Source organism: Schistocerca americana, chromosome 5, assembly GCF_021461395.2.
Source record: "Schistocerca americana isolate TAMUIC-IGC-003095 chromosome 5, iqSchAmer2.1, whole genome shotgun sequence".
NCBI lineage: Eukaryota > Metazoa > Arthropoda > Insecta > Orthoptera > Acrididae > Schistocerca > Schistocerca americana.
The window spans coordinates 611,207,463-611,226,846 of NC_060123.1; positions in this window are offsets into that span (position 1 = coordinate 611,207,463).

The following is a 19,384-nucleotide window of genomic DNA, read 5'->3' on the forward strand; positions in this document are numbered from 1 at the left end:
GGATCCTACGCAGTGCCGTAGGGGACCGCACCGCCACTTCCCAGCAAATTAGGGACACTGTTGCTCCTGGGGTATCGGCGAGGACCATTCGCAACCGTCTCCATGAAGCTGGGCTACGGTCCCGCACACCGTTAGGCCGTCTTCCGCTCACGCCCCAACATCGTGCAGCCCGCCTCCAGTGGTGTCGCGACAGGCGTGAATGGAGGGACGAATGGAGACGTGTCGTCTTCAGCGATGAGAGTCGCTTCAGCCTTGGTGCCAATGATGGTCGTATGCGTGTTTGGCGCCGTGCAGGTGAGCGCCACAATCAGGACTGCATACGACCGAGGCACACAGGGCCAACACCCGGCATCATGGTGTGTGGAGCGATCTCCTACACTGGCCGTACACCACTGGTGATCGTCGAGGGGACACTGAATAGTGCACGGTACATCCAAACCGTCATCGAACCCATCGTTCTGCCATTCCTAGACCGGCAAGGGAACTTGCTGTTCCAACAGGACAATGCACGTCCGCATGTATCCCGTGCCACCCAACGTGCTCTAGAAGGTGTAAGTCAACTACCCTGGCCAGCAAGATCTCCGGATCTGTCCCCCATTGAGCATGTTTGGGACTGGATGAAGCGTCGTCTCACGCGGTCTGCACGTCCAGCACGAACGCTGGTCCAACTGAGGCGCCAGGTGGAAATGGCATGGCAAGCCGTTCCACAGGACTACATCCAGCGTCTCTACGATCGTCTCCATGGGAGAATAGCAGCCTGCATTTCTGCGAAAGGTGGATATACACTGTACTAGTGCCGACATTGTGCATGCTCTGTTGCCTGTGTCTATGTGCCTGTGGTTCTGTCAGTGTGATCATGTGATGTATCTGACCCCAGGAATGTGTCAATAAAGTTTCCCCTTCCTGGGACAATGAATTCACGGTGTTCTTATTTCAGTTTCCAGGAGTGTATTAGGGCTACGAGAACCAAGACGACGTTCACGCTGACCCGACTCAATCTCGAAAAGTGCGAGAGGTACGAATTTTGTTGTAGTAGTTGTACAAATCGTGAGTCGCTGCATACAGGGCACCTGCTGTCACATAGTAGTCTCTCTCTCTCTCTCTCACACACACACACACACACACACACACAAACAAATATATATATATATATATATATATATATATATATATATATATATATATATATATATTGATCTTCCGAGTTAACTTACTGTTAGAATTTTCATATTACTGTCTATAATTGTTTTCTTTTTTTAACTCCTTCCTTACTGAAGCTTAGAGGTTGATTCGCGTGTTACATTGGCATTCTGTTGCAAGATTATAACCCAATTTCCGTGGAACAACTGAGGTCAGAGTTAACAGTATTTCTTTAGCTGTTGCGGAGTTTGGCTGTTTCTGCCAGTACTTCATTTTGCAGGTGAGATTCATAATACGAGATTGTCTCCTTTCCTTTGCTCAATGTAGGTTCTGTCAGTTTCTTTACTTTACTAGGACCATATGTTAGTGCAGAAATTTACGTGTGTTTCAGGTTACATTCTTACACAGGTCGACATTACAGTTACGTTCCCTCTTTTTTCTTTTTTTTTCTTTTTTTTTTCAAAGAGTTCGTACTGACGAGGTCTACTGAACATGAAATTATTGGTTTGATTATTTATTTGCTTATGAATGAAATCGGTTTTCATAGACACAGGGTTCTTTTTAATTTCGTGTGAGCGATGTGGCTTTGAGCTCAGTAGCACACTTAGATTGTCAGTTCACGTTCCCAGATTTTTATTTACGATAAGACACATACACACAAGTAAAGTCTACTCACTTACACAGTATGTAACAATACTCTCTCTGTACGCGAGCAATTTTGGACCAGTTTAATTTTAAGGTACCACCTTTCAAACTGTAGTGATCGGTGGGGTGCAAGGTGGCGATAACCGTTAAAGAAGCGGTCCCATAAAATTTCGGGCGTGCATCTGCATTAATTTCACTTCTTTTATTCGTAATATTTCGGTTGGACGGTATACAGCCGAAATTTTACAAGCGAAATTTATGCGGCTGCACGCCCGAAATATTATGCAACGATCATTGCGCTGCGAAAATACGAAGATGTGCATTAACGAAGCTTCTTGGTTTGAAGAAAGACAGCACCAGCTTAGGGAAGCATTCCTGGGGTCTGATTGGCGGCTGGGCCATCACGTAATGGCAGCGTAACGGATCTGGAGAGCTCCAGCAGAATTCACTGGTAAGACACTCAGATTTTTGCACGAACGGCTGTTTAGGGCGTCATTGGAAAATAGTGGCTGTCCTAACAGTGTGGTGTTTCCTTTCCGGGACAGAGTTTTTAAGCAGGACACAGCAGATTCGCTCAGGCTTACTTTTGTCGGTGTTCTGGAGCAGTCGATATGCAGAGTCGATACCTTTCACAGAGGAACCCGTCAGCCGCCGTCGGCAGAACACGGCCGGATGCTACGGACCAGTAGGCTAGGTAAACAACGCGCTGTCAGGCTCCGTCGTTGCTTCTCATTGCCAGCATTTCTCGCTGTCTCGCTCGTCTCAACCTTGTGTGTTTCAGTGTTGTAATCGTGTACCTTTGACAGTAACTGATGCTCGACAATCTGTGACCTTGGCGCTGAGTACTTCTTCTTCATACTGAACACCCTTCCTCTCAATTTAAGCAATTAATACTCGTTTTATGTTACTTTGTAAATCTGGAATGCTGTTTGGAGTCTTAATTTGGCAGTTCCCATTGTTATGATTGTGGAACTACCCTTCCTCTTCGACTACATCCCCATGATTAGCGTCGATAAATCAGTATAAAAAATGCTAGATTCGCATCTGTAAGTAGGACAGAGTAAAGTGTTTCCAAGGCCACACAGTACGGCAGTGCCTTCATTGGGTGCCATTTCTTAGCGGAAGTGGTGGGCAGGCGAGGTGTAACACAACAGGATCTCTTCTACTTGAAGAAGCTTACCTTACAATGAACACAAAATACGAGGGTGAGTCAACTGGAAACCTTAAATTTGTAATAACAAATCTAAATTTCGCGCCGTTATTCTGTAAGTTGGAAAGCGTGCTACAAACAGCGTGCAGAATGGCCTGTAGGTGACAGCATAGTGCAGATGCACACATACTGTCGCAGTATCAGTATAAAGATGGCCGCCCCACTTGCGACTTGCACCAGGTGTGGGGCGGCGGTTAGAAAATTTACTGTTGTATAAATGTTTGAATGTTGAAACACTTCCCGGCCGATGCACCATGTGTGGGGCGGCGGTTAGAAAATTTACTGTTGTATAAATGTTTGAATGTTGAAACACTTCCCGGCCGATTAACCATATGTGGGGCGGCGGGTGGAATTTATTCAATTTTATGTTGTTATTCAATAAAAATGTTTTGTTTGTAATGTAGAAAAGATGCAATTCCCTGCCTATTAACCGTATGTGGGAAGGCGGGTAAAATTAATTGTTTATGTAAATGTTCCTGAATGCAAAACCAGTTCCTATTATTTATGCTGTCTTTTGCCGTTCTCAACACCGGCTCTCTAACTACAATATTGGCAACCAGAAAGTGATTAGCAAAACGTGAAGCCTGTAATTAGAATTCCTAGTGCCCACTTCATCTGAGAAATACACTTAAAGCTACAACTTATAGCTCTGAGAAATTAGGAGATTGTCTGGGATTCATAATCAAAAACGATTTTGATTAAAAATAGTTCAGTATATTCTGAAAGTCACAGATGAAAAAAAAAAAAAGAATCCACACAATCTGACTAACTGAGCAGTTCAGAGTCTAATGCGCTGATGCAACTATAACTGTCCAAATTAAATATTTAAATGAATGCTCGCCATAATTTGATGATAATGTTCATCAAACGCAACGCTAAATAATGGTAGAATGTCTGTCCCGCGACGGCACGTGAAAATACGACATACGCAAACTGAAGATAGATAATTAAAATCATCCCAGAATTAACACTTCACTCGAAAATGATTTCATGGTTACGCGTATCCCGAGTAACTTAATACGGCATCCGAGGCTGTTTATAGCAATGATACCGACGCGACGCGACTCCCGACACAGGTGGTGTGCTATTCAGCGTCTGGAGAGAACTGGGGCCTTATTTATTAGCCTACTTAATCTATCTTGCTTCCTTAATTTTTAAGACAAAACCAGAAAATTATGAATTTCAACTAAAATTTTAATTTGTGGGATCCAAAGTACTGTTTCTATTAAATTATTACGGAAAAGGAATCTAAATATAAATTTTTAAGTCTCTAGCTCTTTTCTGTTGCGCCAATGATTTTTACAGAAAAATGTCCAAATTTCGAAAATGGTTAAAGTTATCGAACTGATATTCAACACATATTAATTTAGTATTACTCCTGACATGCTAGAAACATTTTAGGTTATTTACTTGATTTTTAAAGTATTGCGCAACATTTATGACGTCAGAGCTAGTTACAGCGGACTGGCTGGCACACAATGGAAAGACTGATGTGAATTTATTACGGCGTGAGTAGGCTGCTTCCCTTCACAGGGAAGAACAGCATTCTGTTATTCAGTTTTTGCGTAGTGAAGGTGTGAAACCTATTGAAATTTATCGACTAATGAAGGTTCAGTACGGCGATGCATGTTTGTCATAGCAGCAGAGCTATGAAGGGAGTAGGAAGTTGGAAAATGGTGTGACTTCAGTGGAAGATGCTCTTCGTCCAGGTCAGGCACAACGAGTTGTGACTCCACAGAACATTGCAGCAGTTGAATCCATAATGAAGGAAAGCCGCAGAGTGACACTGAATGACATTGCAGCATGTTTACAGATTAGTCATGGGTCAGCACACCACATTGTGCATGATGTGCTCCAGTTTCACGAAGTGTCTGCAAGATGGGTGCCACGGCAGCTGACTCCTGAAATGAGAGAACGACATGTTGATGCTTGTGAAGAACTTCTTCGGCGCTTTGAACGACAAGGTGATGGCTTCCTTGCAAGAATCGTTACTGGGGACGAAATCTGGGTTCACTTCCACCAACCGGGAACGAAGAGAGCGAGCAAGGAATGGCGCCATTCTTCATCACCAAAACCAAAGAAGTTTCGAACAGAACAATCAGTAGCGAAGGTTATGCTGACTCTCTTTTGGTACGAAAAAGGCGTCATTTTGGAGCATTACATGCCTAGAGGGACCATTGTCACCAGTGCATCATACACAGATCTCCTAAAAAATCATCTGCGGCCTGCAATCAAATCAACGTGACGTGGATTGCTGTCAGCAGGTGTCCTCTTCCACATGATAATGCAAGGCCCCGCACTGCCCGTACAACAAAGGGCTCTGAGCACTATAGGACTTAACATCTGACGTCATCAGTCCCCTAGAACTTAGAACTACTAAAACCTAACTAACCTAAGGACATCACACACATCCACGCCCGAGGCAGGATTCGAACCTGCGACCGTAGCGGTCGCGCGGTTCCAGACTGTAGCACCTAGAACCGCTCGGCCACTCCCGCCGGCCCCGTACAACAGTCGCAACAATCACAGACCTGGATTTTGAGTGTCTTCCTCATCCACCACACTCACCAGACCTTGCCCCAAGTGATTTCCGTATGTTTGGACCACTCAAAGACGCAATGGGAGGAAAGAAGTTCCGTTCTGATGAAGAGATGCGCCACGCGGTGCATCAGTGGTTGCGCCGACTAACAAAAGAATTTTTTTCTAAAGGAATTTATGCACTTTGTAAGCGCTGGAGGACTTGCATTCAGCATGGGGGAGATTATGTTCTAAAGTGATACAGCTTTGTACCACTTCTGCACAATAAATAATATTTTTAAAAAAATTTGAGGCTTTCATTTGACTCACCCTAGTGTAATACGGTCTATACCCATGGATCAACGTATAATACTGTATATATAATACAGTATTCATAATATGTGTAAGTTGCGTAATCATACCCCCCTATAATACCAGGAGTGTGCATGTAGACAGGGTGTTTCAGAAGTGATTTTCAATAATTCACACGTGGAAATTGCAGGACAATAGTAGCTAAGAAGGTCAAATAAACATGGATCCGCAATCAATCGTTGCCGAGGTATCACATTAATTCGAGTTGGGAACGAACTGTAAACGCTACTGGATACCGCAGTATCTACGTTGGTACCTCAAGGTCGGGGATCGACTATCTATTTGTTTACGCATGCGCAAATAGTTCCCTTTCCCTCTCCGTGCACTATGCCGTACTAACCTCACAAGCAGTTACGAACGTGAAGGCACCGTGGACAGAGGCCTCATCAATGAAGAATACCCTGACATGCACTTCTTTTATGGCAAAGCGATTGTATGAAGAAGCTTTTACTCTCCGCAGGCAGTCCGACAGGCGTACATTTAGTCGGTTACATCAGCGCCTTAGAGAAACCGGGAGTTTCGCACGCCATCTACGAGAATGTCGATCCAGATCCAAAACACCCGATGTTGAGGAAACGGTGTTACGCATTGTCCACGAACGTCCGAGTACTTCAATAACGAGGATTGCTACCCAAGAGCGTGTCCTGAGTCATAGCAGTGTGTGGCGGATTATACATCGGCAAGTACTCTACCATATCATCTCCAGCGAGTGCCAGCCCTCGACAATGCAGACTTCCCTCCTAGAGAGAATTTTCGACAATGGGTGCAAGAGCAGTGTACCCCGAAACCCCTCTTTGTAAGCAGTATGCTGTTTACGTATGAGGCTGTATTTATCTGTGAGGGTATTTTTAACTACCATAACTGTCACATTTGGGCCGTTGTCTATCCTAATGCGACAAGGTAACACGACATCAGCAACGTTATTCGTTGAACGTGTTGCCAGGACTGCTCGGAGACTGTATAATTGAACCTACCACAGAGACTAACCGGAAAGCAGTGCATACGGTTCCTGCAGACTGTACTTCCAGATGTACATGATGATGTCCCACTGAACCAACGCCTGAACATGTGGTTCATGCATGACGGTGCTCCAGCACATTTTCGTTTACGAGTGCGCCGGATTCTATCTCGGACGTATGGTGAGCATTGGATAGGTAGAGGAGGGCCTGTGCCATGGCCTCCAAGTTTCCCGGATTTAAATTCCATGGATTTCTGTGTGTGAGGTCATGTCAAAAGCCTGGTCTACGCTATCGAGGTCAACTCTCTTGAGGAACTATGCTTGTGAATTGAAGTAGCCTCCCAGAATTTGCAGAACTCCGCAGGACCGCCTGAAAGGATTGGCAACTCATTTCAGAAACCAGTTCAATGTTGTATTCAGATGCGTATACAACATTTCGAACACCTATTTTAACGTTTAGTGATGGCATGTGTTCCTAGAAACTGATGAACCGCAACAGAAAATGTGTTGTATCTCTTCAACGGTTGATTTTGTGAGCCAATGTTTATTTTAGCTTTTTAGCTACTTTTGTTCTGTATTTTCCATGTATGAGTTATTGACTATCATTTCTGAAACACCATGTATAGAGTGGCATAGCTCCTCCTCCCGTTCCTATGGACTACATTCGCGCGTCCTCTATTTGTGACTTCAAAATGTGAAAAAAATTCTTTATAACTATAATTATGCATATCACCGTTAGGAAGACACATGAGCATTAAGAAGTTGTGTATTAGATAAGATACGCTTTAAAAGCACACAATATTCATCTTATCATACCTTGCAGAATAACAAACAAATATTTTTTTTAGGTGACAATACATAACAAGATACTTCATATTAGGAAAGAGTAAGAATCATAAAAGAAAGAAGGTGTGGTGTCACCGCCAGACACCACACTTGCTAGGTGGTAGCTTTAAATCGGCCGCGGTCCCTTAGTACATGTCGGACCCGCGTGTCGCCACTGTGTGATCGCAGACCGAGCGCCACCACAAGGCAGGTCTCGAGATACGGACTAGCACTCGCCCCAGTTGTACGGACGACATTGCTAGCGACTAGACTGACGAAGCATCGCTCATTAGCCGAGCAGATAGTTAGAATAGCCTTCAGCTAAGTCCATGGCTACGACCTAGCAAGGCGCCATTAGCCTTACATAGTTTGATAGTTATCGTATGAAATGTCTCATCAAGAACGCTGTATACAAATGGTGGATTAAAGTTAAGTATACCAGCAGCTACGTACTTTTCTTTATAGCATTTATGCAGTATCCTGTTTCAGACCATCAAGTCCGCCTGCTTGCTTAATGGCCGCCTCCCTTAAATAATGTGCGTAGTGTTGGCAATCTGTCAACACTACAGAAGGTAGAATTTAAACGATAAAAAATTGTGTAGCATGTCAAAGTTGGCACCGGTAGTTATTGGTGTTGTTGAAGCGTCCACCCAATGGGGCGGAAGAAGGCTTTCAGAGTGCAGGTGACTCAAATGGATCGTTTCTGGTGGACGAGATGTCTTACGATGCAGGCAGACTTGACTTATTTATCCGGTAGTTCCCAGGAATGTAGGCCACAAATTTCACACTTTTTGTATCGGCGCAAATTTCACTGGATGCAGTTCTCATATATCCAAACTGTACAGCACCAGACAGATTCCATATTCGTAGGTTTCTAGAACGCGTTTGACACGGTGCTCCACTGCAGACTGTTACGCAGGGTACGAGCATATGGAATATGTTCACAGATTTGCGAGTGTCTCGAAGACTTCTCAAGTAAAAGAAACCAGTATGTTGTCCTCAAGGGCGAGTGTTCCTGAGAAACAGAGGCATCGTCAGGAGCGCCCGACGGAAGTGATAGGACCGCCGTTGTTCTCTATATACGCAAATGATCTGGCGGACAGGGTGAACAGCAGTCCGCTGCTGTTTGCTGATAACGCTCTGTTGTACAGGAAGACACAAGATGACATCGACAAAATTTCTAGTCGATGTGATGAATGGTAGCTTGTTCTGAGCGTAGGAAAACGTGAGTTAAGGTAGATCATTGGGAAAAATCCTGTAATGTTCGAATATAGCATTAGTAGTGTGTTGCTAGACAGTCACGTCGGTTAAGTATCGAGGCGTAACGTTGCAAAGCGATATGAAATGGAACATTCACACATTCACGTAAGGACGTAGCACGGTATGCGAATGGTCGACTACGGTTTAGTGGGAAAATTTTTAGCTGAGTGTAGCTCACCTATAAAGAATACCGCTTATAGAACACTGATGCGACCCATTCTTGAGTACTGCTCGAGAGTTGGGGATCCTCACCAGACCGGATTAAAGGAAGATATTGGAGCAACTAGGAGGCGGGCTGCTAGATTTGTTACCAGTGGGCTGGATCAACACGCGAGAATCACGGAGATGCTTCGTGAAGTCAAGCGGTAATCAGTGGAGCCAAGACGGTGTCCTTTTCGCAAAACACTACTGAGACTATTTCGAGAACCGGCATTTGACCAATATCTCTAACGTCGATCAGTTGTAGAGTTTTGGAACACGTATTATGTTCAAGTATAATGACTTTTCTGGACACTAGAAATCTACTCTGTAGCAATCAGCATGGGTTTCGAAAAAGACGATCGTGTGAAACCCAGCTCGCGCTATTCGTCCACGAGACTCAGAGGGCCATAGACACGGGTTCCCAGGTACACTCCTGGAAATGGAAAAAAGAACACATTGACACCGGTGTGTCAGACCCACCATACTTGCTCCGGACACTGCGAGAGGGCTGTACAAGCAATGATCACACGCACGGCACAGCGGACACACCAGGAACCGCGGTGTTGGCCGTCGAATGGCGCTAGCTGCGCAGCATTTGTGTACCGCCGCCGTCAGTGTCAGCCAGTTTGCCGTGGCATACGGAGCTCCATCGCAGTCTTTAACACTGGTAGCATGCCTCGACAGCGTGGACGTGAACCGTATGTGCAGTTGACGGACTTTGAGCGAGGGCGTATAGTGGGCATGCGGGAGGCCGGGTGGACGTACCGCCGAATTGCTCAACACGTGGGGCGTGAGGTCTCCACAGTACATCGATGTTGTCGCCAGTGGTCGGCGGAAGGTGCACGTGCCCGTCGACCTGGGACCGGGCCGCAGCGACGCACGGATGCACGCCAAGACCGTAGGATCCTACGCAGTGCCGTAGGGGACCGCACCGCCACTTCCCAGCAAATTAGGGACACTGTTGCTCCTGGGGTATCGGCGAGGACCATTCGCAACCGTCTCCATGAAGCTGGGCTACGGTCCCGCACACCGTTAGGCCGTCTTCCGCTTACGCCCCAACATCGTGCAGCCCGCCTCCAGTGGTGTCGCGACAGGCGTGAATGGAGGGACGAATGGAGACGTGTCGTCTTCAGCGATGAGAGTCGCTTCAGCCTTGGTGCCAATGATGGTCGTATGCGTGTTTGGCGCCGTGCAGGTGAGCGCCACCATCAGGACTGCATACGACCGAGGCACGCAGGGCCAACACCCGGCATCATGGTGTGGGGAGCGACTCCTACACTGGCCGTACACCACTGGTGATTGTCGAGGGGGCACTGAATAGTGCACGGTACATCCAAACCGTCATCGAACCCATCGTTCTACCATTCCTAGACCGGCAAGGGAACTTGCTGTTCCAACAGGACAATGCACGTCCGCATGTATCCCGTGCCACCCAACGTGCTCTAGAAGGTGTAAGTCAACTACCCTGGCCAGCAAGATCTCCGGATCTGTCCCCCATTGCGCATGTTTGGGACTGGATGAAGCGTCGTCTCACGCGGTCTGCACGTCCAGCACGAACGCTGGTCCAACTGAGGCGCCAGGTGGAAATGGCATGGCAAGCCGTTCCACAGGACTACATCCAGCGTCTCTACGATCGTCTCCATGGGAGAATAGCAGCCTGCATTGCTGCGAAAGGTGGATATACACTGTACTAGTGCCGACATTGTGCATGCTCTGTTGCCTGTGTCTATGTGCCTGTGGTTCTGTCAGTGTGATCATGTGATGTATCTGACCCCAGGAATGTGTCAATAAAGTTTCCCCTTCCTGGGACAATGAATTCACGGTGTTCTTATTTCAATTTCCAGGAGTGTAGATGCCGTGTTTCTTGACTTCCGCAAGACATTCGATACAGTTCCCCACAGTCGTTTAATGAACAAAGTAGGAGCACATGGACTATCAGACTAATTGTGTGATTGGATTGAAGAGTTCCTAGATAACAGAACGCAGCATGTCATTCTCAGTGGAGAGAAGTCTTCCGAAGTAAGAGTGATTTCAGGTGTGTCGCAGGGGAGTGTCGTGGGACCGTTGCTGTTCACAATATACATAAATGACCTTGTGGAAACATCAGAAGTTCACTGAGGCTTTTTGCGGATGATGCTGTAGTATATCGATATTATAACAATGGAAAATTGTACTGAAATGCAGGAGGATCTGCAACGAATTGACGCATGGTGCAGGGAATGGCAATTGAATCTCAATGTAGACAAGTGTAATGTGCTGCGAATACATAGAAAGAAAGATCCTTTATCATTTAGCTAGAATATAGCAAGTCAGCAACTGGAAGCAGTTAATTCCATAAATTATCTGGGAGTAGGCATTAGTAGTGACTTAAAATGGAATAATCATATAAAATTAATCGTCGGTAAAGCAGATACCAGTCTGAAATTCATTGGAAGAATCCTAAGGAAATGCAATCCGAAAACAATGGAAGTAGGTTACAGTACACTTGTTCGCCCACTACTTGAATATTGCTCACCAGTGTGGGATCCGTACCAGGTGGGGTTGATGGGGGAGATAGAGAAGACCAAACGGAGAGCAGCGCGCTTCGTTACAGGATCATTTAGTAATCGCGAAAGCGTTACGGAGGTGATAGATAAACTCCAGTGGAAGACTCTGCAGGAGAGACGCTCAGTAGCTCTGTACGGGCTTTTGTTGAAGTTTCGATAACATACCTTCACCGAGGAGTCAAGCAGTATATTGCTCCCTCCTACGTATATCTCGCGAAGAGACCATCAGGATAAAATCAGAGAGTTTAGAGCCCACACAGAGGCATACCGACAATCTTTCTTTCCACGAACGATAAGAGACTGTAATGGAAGGGAGAACCGATAGAGGTACTCAAAGTACCCTCCGCCACACACCGTCAGGTGGCTTGCGGAGTAAGGATGTAAATGTAGATGTAGATTTGAAACTGACTGCAGAATGATCCTACTACCGCCAACGTGTAGTTGCCGTAAGCACCTCGAAATAAGAGAGATTAGGGCTCGTTTTTCCCTCGCTCTACTTACGAATGGAACAGGAAAACAAATGACTAGTTGCTGTCCAACCTACCCTCCTCCAAGCACCATAAGACGGCTTGGATAGTGTGGATGTAGATGCAGATGTGCAGCATAATGACTGAATCATTCGAAGTGCATCCTTCTAAAAGAACGTGGCATGGATGAGGAAAGCCTCAGTACATTACAGTATTTAGGTTGCTCCTGGAAATGCTCCTATCGGAGCACAAAAAAAGCCCAACATGTTCCTGTTTAAAAGACTGGGTGAAAAGTGGTATATCAGCTGCAACATTTTCGCAAAAAATTTTAGCGTACGAATATATTTGTGATCTTTCTATTCACCTCTCACTCCCACAAACTCCCCTAACTGTAACTCGCTCACACCCACTAGTCTTGCTGTAAGTTGATCATACCCATCCACTACCACTTGCCCATTCTCACTCATTCATTCAGCCTAACTCATTGACACAGCCTCTTCCTGTCTTCCGATCACTATCTCCTGTCTCACAACCACAGTCTCCATAGTTCGTTCTGTCCTACTTAAAACTCTTCTCTCACTGTAACTTTCTCCCTCTTGCTCTCTCTTACTGCTACTGCCTCATTCATTCATACCTTCTCACTGCTGCTGTCTCTTCTCACTGCTACTACACCATGTAATCAAAAGTATCCGGACACCTCCAGAAACATACGTTTTTCATATTAGGTGCATTGTGCTGCCACCTACTGCCAGGTACTCCATATCACCGACCTCAGTAGTCATTAGACATGGTGAGAGAGCAGGATGGGGCGCTCGGCGGAACTCACGGACTTAACAACGTGGTCAGGTGGTAGGGTGTCACTTGTGTCATACGTCTGTACGCGAGATTTCCACACTCCTAAACATCCCTGCGTCCACTGTTACCGATGTGATAGTGAAGTGGAAAAGTGAAGGGATGCGTACAGCACAAAAACGTAAAGGCCGACCTCATCTATTGACTGACAGAGACCGCCGACAGTTGAAGAGGGTCGTAATATACAATAGATTGACATATATCCAGACCATCACATCATTTTCATAGTTTACTTATGCTAATTCCAAACTGCATCAGGGTCCACTGTAAGTGTTATGAAAGTTAGGCGGGAGGTGAGAAAACTTGGATTTCATGGTCGAGCCGCTGCTCAGAAGCCACTCATCACGACGGGAAATGCCAAACGACGCCTCGCTTGATGTAAGGAGCGTAAAAATTGGACAACTGAACAGTGGAAAGACGTTGTGTGGAGTGACGAATCACGGTACACAATGTGGCGATCCGATGGCACGGTGTGGGTATGGCGAATGCCCGGTGAACGTCATCTGCCAGCGTGTGTAGTGCCAACAGTAAAATTCGGAGGCAGTGGTGTTATGGTGTGGTCGTGTTTTTCGTGGAGGGGGCTTGAACACTTTGTTTTGCGTGGCACTATCACAGCGCAGGCCTACATTGACGTTTTAGGCACCTTCTTCCTTCCCACAGTTGAAGAGAAATTTGGGGATGGCGATTGCATCTTTCAACACGATCGGGCACCTGTTCATAATGCACGACTTGTGCCGGAGTGGTTACACTACGATGACATCCCTGTAATGGACTGACCTGCACAGAGTCCTGATCTGAATCCTATAGAACACCTTTGGGATGTTTTGGAACGCAGACTTCGTGCCAGGCCTCACCGACCGACATCGATACGTCTCCTCAGTGCAGCACTCCATGAAGAATGGGCTGCTATTGCGAAAGAAACCTTCTACCACCTGACTGAACGTATGCCTGCGAGAATTGAAACTATCATCAAGGCTAAGGGTGGGCCAACACCGTACTGAGTTTCAGCATTACCAACGCAGGGCGCCACAAACTTGTGCGTCATTTTCAGCCAGGTGTCCGGATACTTTTGATCACATAGTGTATCTCTCTCTTCCTCGTCGTCGTTGTCATTATCACTATGTCTCACCCACTTCCACTTTCTCCTTCTCTTTACTCCTCTCCCACTTTCACTGTCTCCTTGACTCTTTCCCTGGCACTGTTCTGCCATTGTCAACTATGTTCTACCGTAACTGTGTCTCTCTCTTTCTCTCACACTGCCACTCTATCCATCGCTCTTTGTACATCAGAACCACTGTATACTATCTTTTAGTATTTATTACTTTTCCGTCTCTTTCCCACTGCCACTGTCTCCTTCTGCGACACCATTTAAAAGCGCGAATATATTCGCACGCCAAAACTTTCGCGAAAATTCTTAAAGGCGTGGAGGAAAGTAGAAGGAGGCAGCTGGTATCCACTTTTCAGTCACATTCTTTCAAACAGGAACACATTCGCCTTTTTTGTAAACCGATAGGAGCATTTTTCCGCTGCTTCTCTTCTTTTATCTGCCACGGCGGGCCATGTCACTTACATGAGAAGAACTTTACAGCTCAATAAAATTTTGATAGTTTACTTATGCGAAACTGAAATAACGCAAAACTAATTTTACGCCTCAGACCGTATTTTACGTGTACAAAAATTTTGCATTTGCTTCAGTACTACGACACGGGATTCCTAAAACCATTCCGATGATAACGGAGAAACTTTACAGAATATTTGTCCATGTTACGTTACTTTTTAAACTACGTTTTCACCTCACATCGAATTTGACGTACATATTTTACGTGTGCAAAAAAGGTAAATTTGAACCTCTGCATCTCGGAAAATGATAAGTATATCAAGAAAGTTTTCAAAGCTGTCCAAAATATGCCTCTTTGGAATATATCATACAAATTTCAGCCGTTTGCTGGGCATAGCCGCCTTGGAATCTGTGGCTCGGTTTTGGTACGGCAAAAACGATAAAAAAAGCTATTTGCGGGTTTTCTAAGCGACAACCCATGAAATAATGGTGTTTGCGTAAGCCCCCCGACGCCCGCCGTAGACCACATCAAGTGCAAAAAGAACCAACCGATTTGCTCCATTTGCCCAAGCAGGAGGAAGTGTGTAATATTCATACAGGGTGACAATTATCGAATTGTATGACATAAAATCGTCATAACTTCTGAACGGTTTGCGTTAGGACGTTCAAACTGCACTGTTGGTCGCAGGATATGATGGGAATTAGTATGGTTTGGTTAAGCGACAAAGCCCAGTTTCATTTGGATAGGTTCGTCAATAAGCAAAATTGGCGTATTTGGGGGACTGAGAACTCACATTTTGCGATCGAGAAGTCTCTTTACCCTCAGCAGGTGACTGTGTGGTGTGAAATGTCCAGTCATGGAATAATCGGTGTGATATTCGTTGATGGCACGGTGACTACCGAACGGTAAGTGAAGGTTTTGGAAGATGATGTCATCCCCAGTATCCAAAGTTCCCCTGATTTCGACAGGACGTGGTTCATGCAAGACGGAGCTCGACCCCATCGAAACAGGAGTGTTTGATGTCCTGGAGGAGCACTTTGGGGACCACATTCTAGCTCTGGGGTACCCAGAGGCCACTGGCATGGGCCTCGATTGACCGCCATATTCTCCAGATCTGAACAAATGCGACTCCTTTTTGCCGGCTATATTAAAGACAAGGCGTACGGCAATAACCCCAAGACCATTTCTGAGCTGAAAACAGCATTTCAGGAGGTCATCGACAGCATCGATGTTCCGACACTCCAGCGGGTCATACAGAATTCCGCTTTCCGTTTGCACCACACCATCGCCAATTATGGCAGGCATATCGAACATGTCATAACCTAATTCCAAAAATGTGTTTTGTCGTTTACATCTTGAATAAAGTCTCTGCACACCGTAATTCGTGACTAATTTACGTTTTTTTCATATACACTCCTGGAAATTGAAATAAGAACACCGTGAATTCATTGTCCCAGGAAGGGGAAACTTTATTGACACATTCCTGGGGTCAGATACATCACATGATCACACTGACAGAACCACAGGCACATAGACACAGGCAACAGAGCATGCACAATGTCGGCACTAGTACAGTGTATATCCACCTTTCGCAGCAATGCAGGCTGCTATTCTCCCATGGAGACGATCGTAGAGATGCTGGATGTAGTCCTGTGGAACGGCTTGCCATGCCATTTCCACCTGGCGCCTCAGTTGGACCAGCGTTCGTGCTGGACGTGCAGACCGCGTGAGACGACGCTTCATCCAGTCCCAAACATGCTCAATGGGGGACAGATCCGGAGATCTTGCTGGCCAGGGTAGTTGACTTACACCTTCTAGAGCACGTTGGGTGGCACGGGATACATACGGACGTGCATTGTCCTGTTGGAACAGCAAGTTCCCTTGCCGGTCTAGGAATGGTAGAACGATGGGTTCGATGACGGTTTGGATGTACCGTGCACTATTCAGTGTCCCCTCGACGATCACCAGTGGTGTACGGCCAGTGTAGGAGATCGCTCCCCACACCATGATGCCGGGTGTTGGCCCTGTGTGCCTCGGTCGTATGCAGTCCTGATTGTGGCGCTCACCTGCACGCCGCCAAACACGCATACGACCATCATTGGCACCAAGACAGAAGCGACTCTCATCGCTGAAGACGACACGTCTCCATTCGTCCCTCCATTCACGCCTGTCGCGACACCACTGGAGGCGGGCTGCACGATGTTGGGGCGTGAGCGGAAGACGGCCTAACGGTGTGCGGGACCGTAGCCCAGCTTCATGGAGACGGTTGCGAATGGTCCTCGCCGATACCCCAGGAGCAACAGTGTCCCTAATTTGCTGGGAAGTGGCGGTGCGGTCCCCTACGGCACTGCGTAGGATCCTACGGTCTTGGCGTGCATCCGTGCGTCGCTGCGGTCCGGTCCCAGGTCGACGGGCACGTGCACCTTCCGCCGACCACTGGCGACAACATCGATGTACTGTGGAGACCTCACGCCCCACGTGTTGAGCAATTCGGCGGTACGTCCACCCGGCCTCCCGCATGCCCACTATACGCCCTCGCTCAAAGCCCTTCAACTGCACATACGGTTCACGTCCACGCTGTCGCGGCATGCTACCAGTGTTAAAGACTGCGATGGAGCTCCGTATGCCACGGCAAACTGGCTGACACTGACGGCGGCGGCGCACAAATGCTGCACAGCTAGCGCCATTCGACGGCCAACACTGCGGTTCCTGGTGTGTCCGCTGTGCCGTGCGTGTGGTCATTGCTTGTACAGCCCTCTCGCAGTGTCCGGAGCAAGTATGGTGGGTCTGACACACCGGTGTCAATGTGTTCTTTTTTCCATTTCCAGCAGTGTATTTCAATAATTGTCACCCTGTAATTCGACGCTTTAGGATATTGACGCTAGGGCGATCCTTCTGTGTACAGATGGTCCATAACCCAAGGGCTATCGGAAACACTTGACCGTACCTATCTATCACCAATAGAACTGGTGATATGAGCCCCGGAAAAATATCGTTTTTCACGAGCGGCGTTTTGGAACATGTTACGTAGCGAAGCTGTCGCTTGCGCGACGGCTAAAGTTCACATCGTACTGTTGTAGATGGGTGTAACCGACTGGTTCTGTGGTGGGATTGGAGAAGCGGTACTGAAAATGTAGGCAACCGGTGTCTGACAGTACAATTTATTGACTTTCTTGTTAGGCGGGCATAGAAAATGCGCACCGACGAGAGTCAGGCATGAGGCAGAGACTGATGAACGCCAGGCGTGGACGGGCCAGACGAGGCAGGCCGGCCTCAGCGTTTCTCCAGTGCACGGCGATGCAGCGACTGTCTCACCAGCACATTGGAAGCTGTGGCAACTCAGATCCCGTATCTGTGAGCAGAGTGGGCTGACACCCAAGTCCAACGTTGCGGAGCACCCCAGTGGCCCGGGTCTGGGAGGACCTTCTACGTCTACATCTACATCTGTACTCCGCAAGCCACCTGACGGTGTGTGGCGGAGGGTACCTTGAGTCAGTTCTCCCTTATACTCCAGTTTCTTATTGTTCGTGGAAAGAAAGATTGTCGGTATGCCTCTGTGTGGGCTCCAATCTCTCTGATTTTATCCTCATGGTATCTTCGCGAGATATACAAAGGAGGGAGTAATATACTGCTTGACTCCTCGGTCAAGGTATGTTCTCCAAACTTCAACAAGAGCCCGCTACTGAGCGTCTCTCTTGCAGAGTCTTCCACTGGAGTTTATCTATCATCACCGTAACGCTTTCGTGATTACTAGATGATCCTGTAACCAAGCGCGCTGCTCTCCGTTGGATCTTCTCTATCCTTCTATCAACCCTATCTGGTACGGATCCCACACTGCTGAGCAGTATTCAAGCAGTGGGAGAAAAAGCGTACTGTAACCTACTTCCTTTGTTTTCGGACTGCATTTCCTTCCAATGAATCTCAGTCTGGAATCTGCTTTACCGACGATTAATTTTATATGGTCATTCCATTTTAAATCACTCCAAATTCCTACTTCCACATAATTTATGGAGTTAACAGCTTCCAGTTTCTGATCTGTTATATTGTAGATAAATGATAAAGGATCTTTCTTTCTGTGCATTACACTTGTCTACATTGAGATTCAATTGCCATTCCCTGCACCATGCGTCAATTCGTTGCAGACCCTCCTGCATTTCAGTACAATTTACCATTGTTACAACCTCTCAATATACTACAGCATCATCCGCTAAAAGCCTCAGTTAACTCCCGATGTTATCAACAAGGTCATTTATATATGTTGTGAATAGCAACGGTCCCACGACACTCCCTTGCGGCACACCTGAAATCACTCTCACTTCGGAAGACTTCTCTCCACTGAGAATGACATGCTGCGTTCTGTTATCTAGGAACTCTTCAATCCAATCACACAATTAGTCTGATAGTCCATGTGCTCCTACTTTGTTCATTAAACGACTGTGGGGAACTGTGTCGAATGTCTTGCGGAAGTCAAGAAACGCGGCATCTTCCTGGGAACCCGTGTCTATGGTCCTCTGAGTCTCGTGGACGAATAGCGCAAGCTGGGTTTCACACAATCGTCTTTTTCGAAACCCATGCCGATTCCTACAGAGTAGATTTCTAGTCTCCAGAGACCTTCGGCCTCACTAGGTTGCAGCTGGACCACCGGATTGGCGGGCCCGTCAGGATGGTGGAACAATGCTGGCGTCCCTGCAGCAGAAGCCAAAACACATCAGATACAGTTTCGGTGCACAGATGTATTAGGGCTAAGCCTGGCCAGAGGGCTAGCTTTATTATACGGCAGGACATGCCTTGTTGCGGCTGATGTCACATACGCGGCCTGCCAAGCAGTGCCG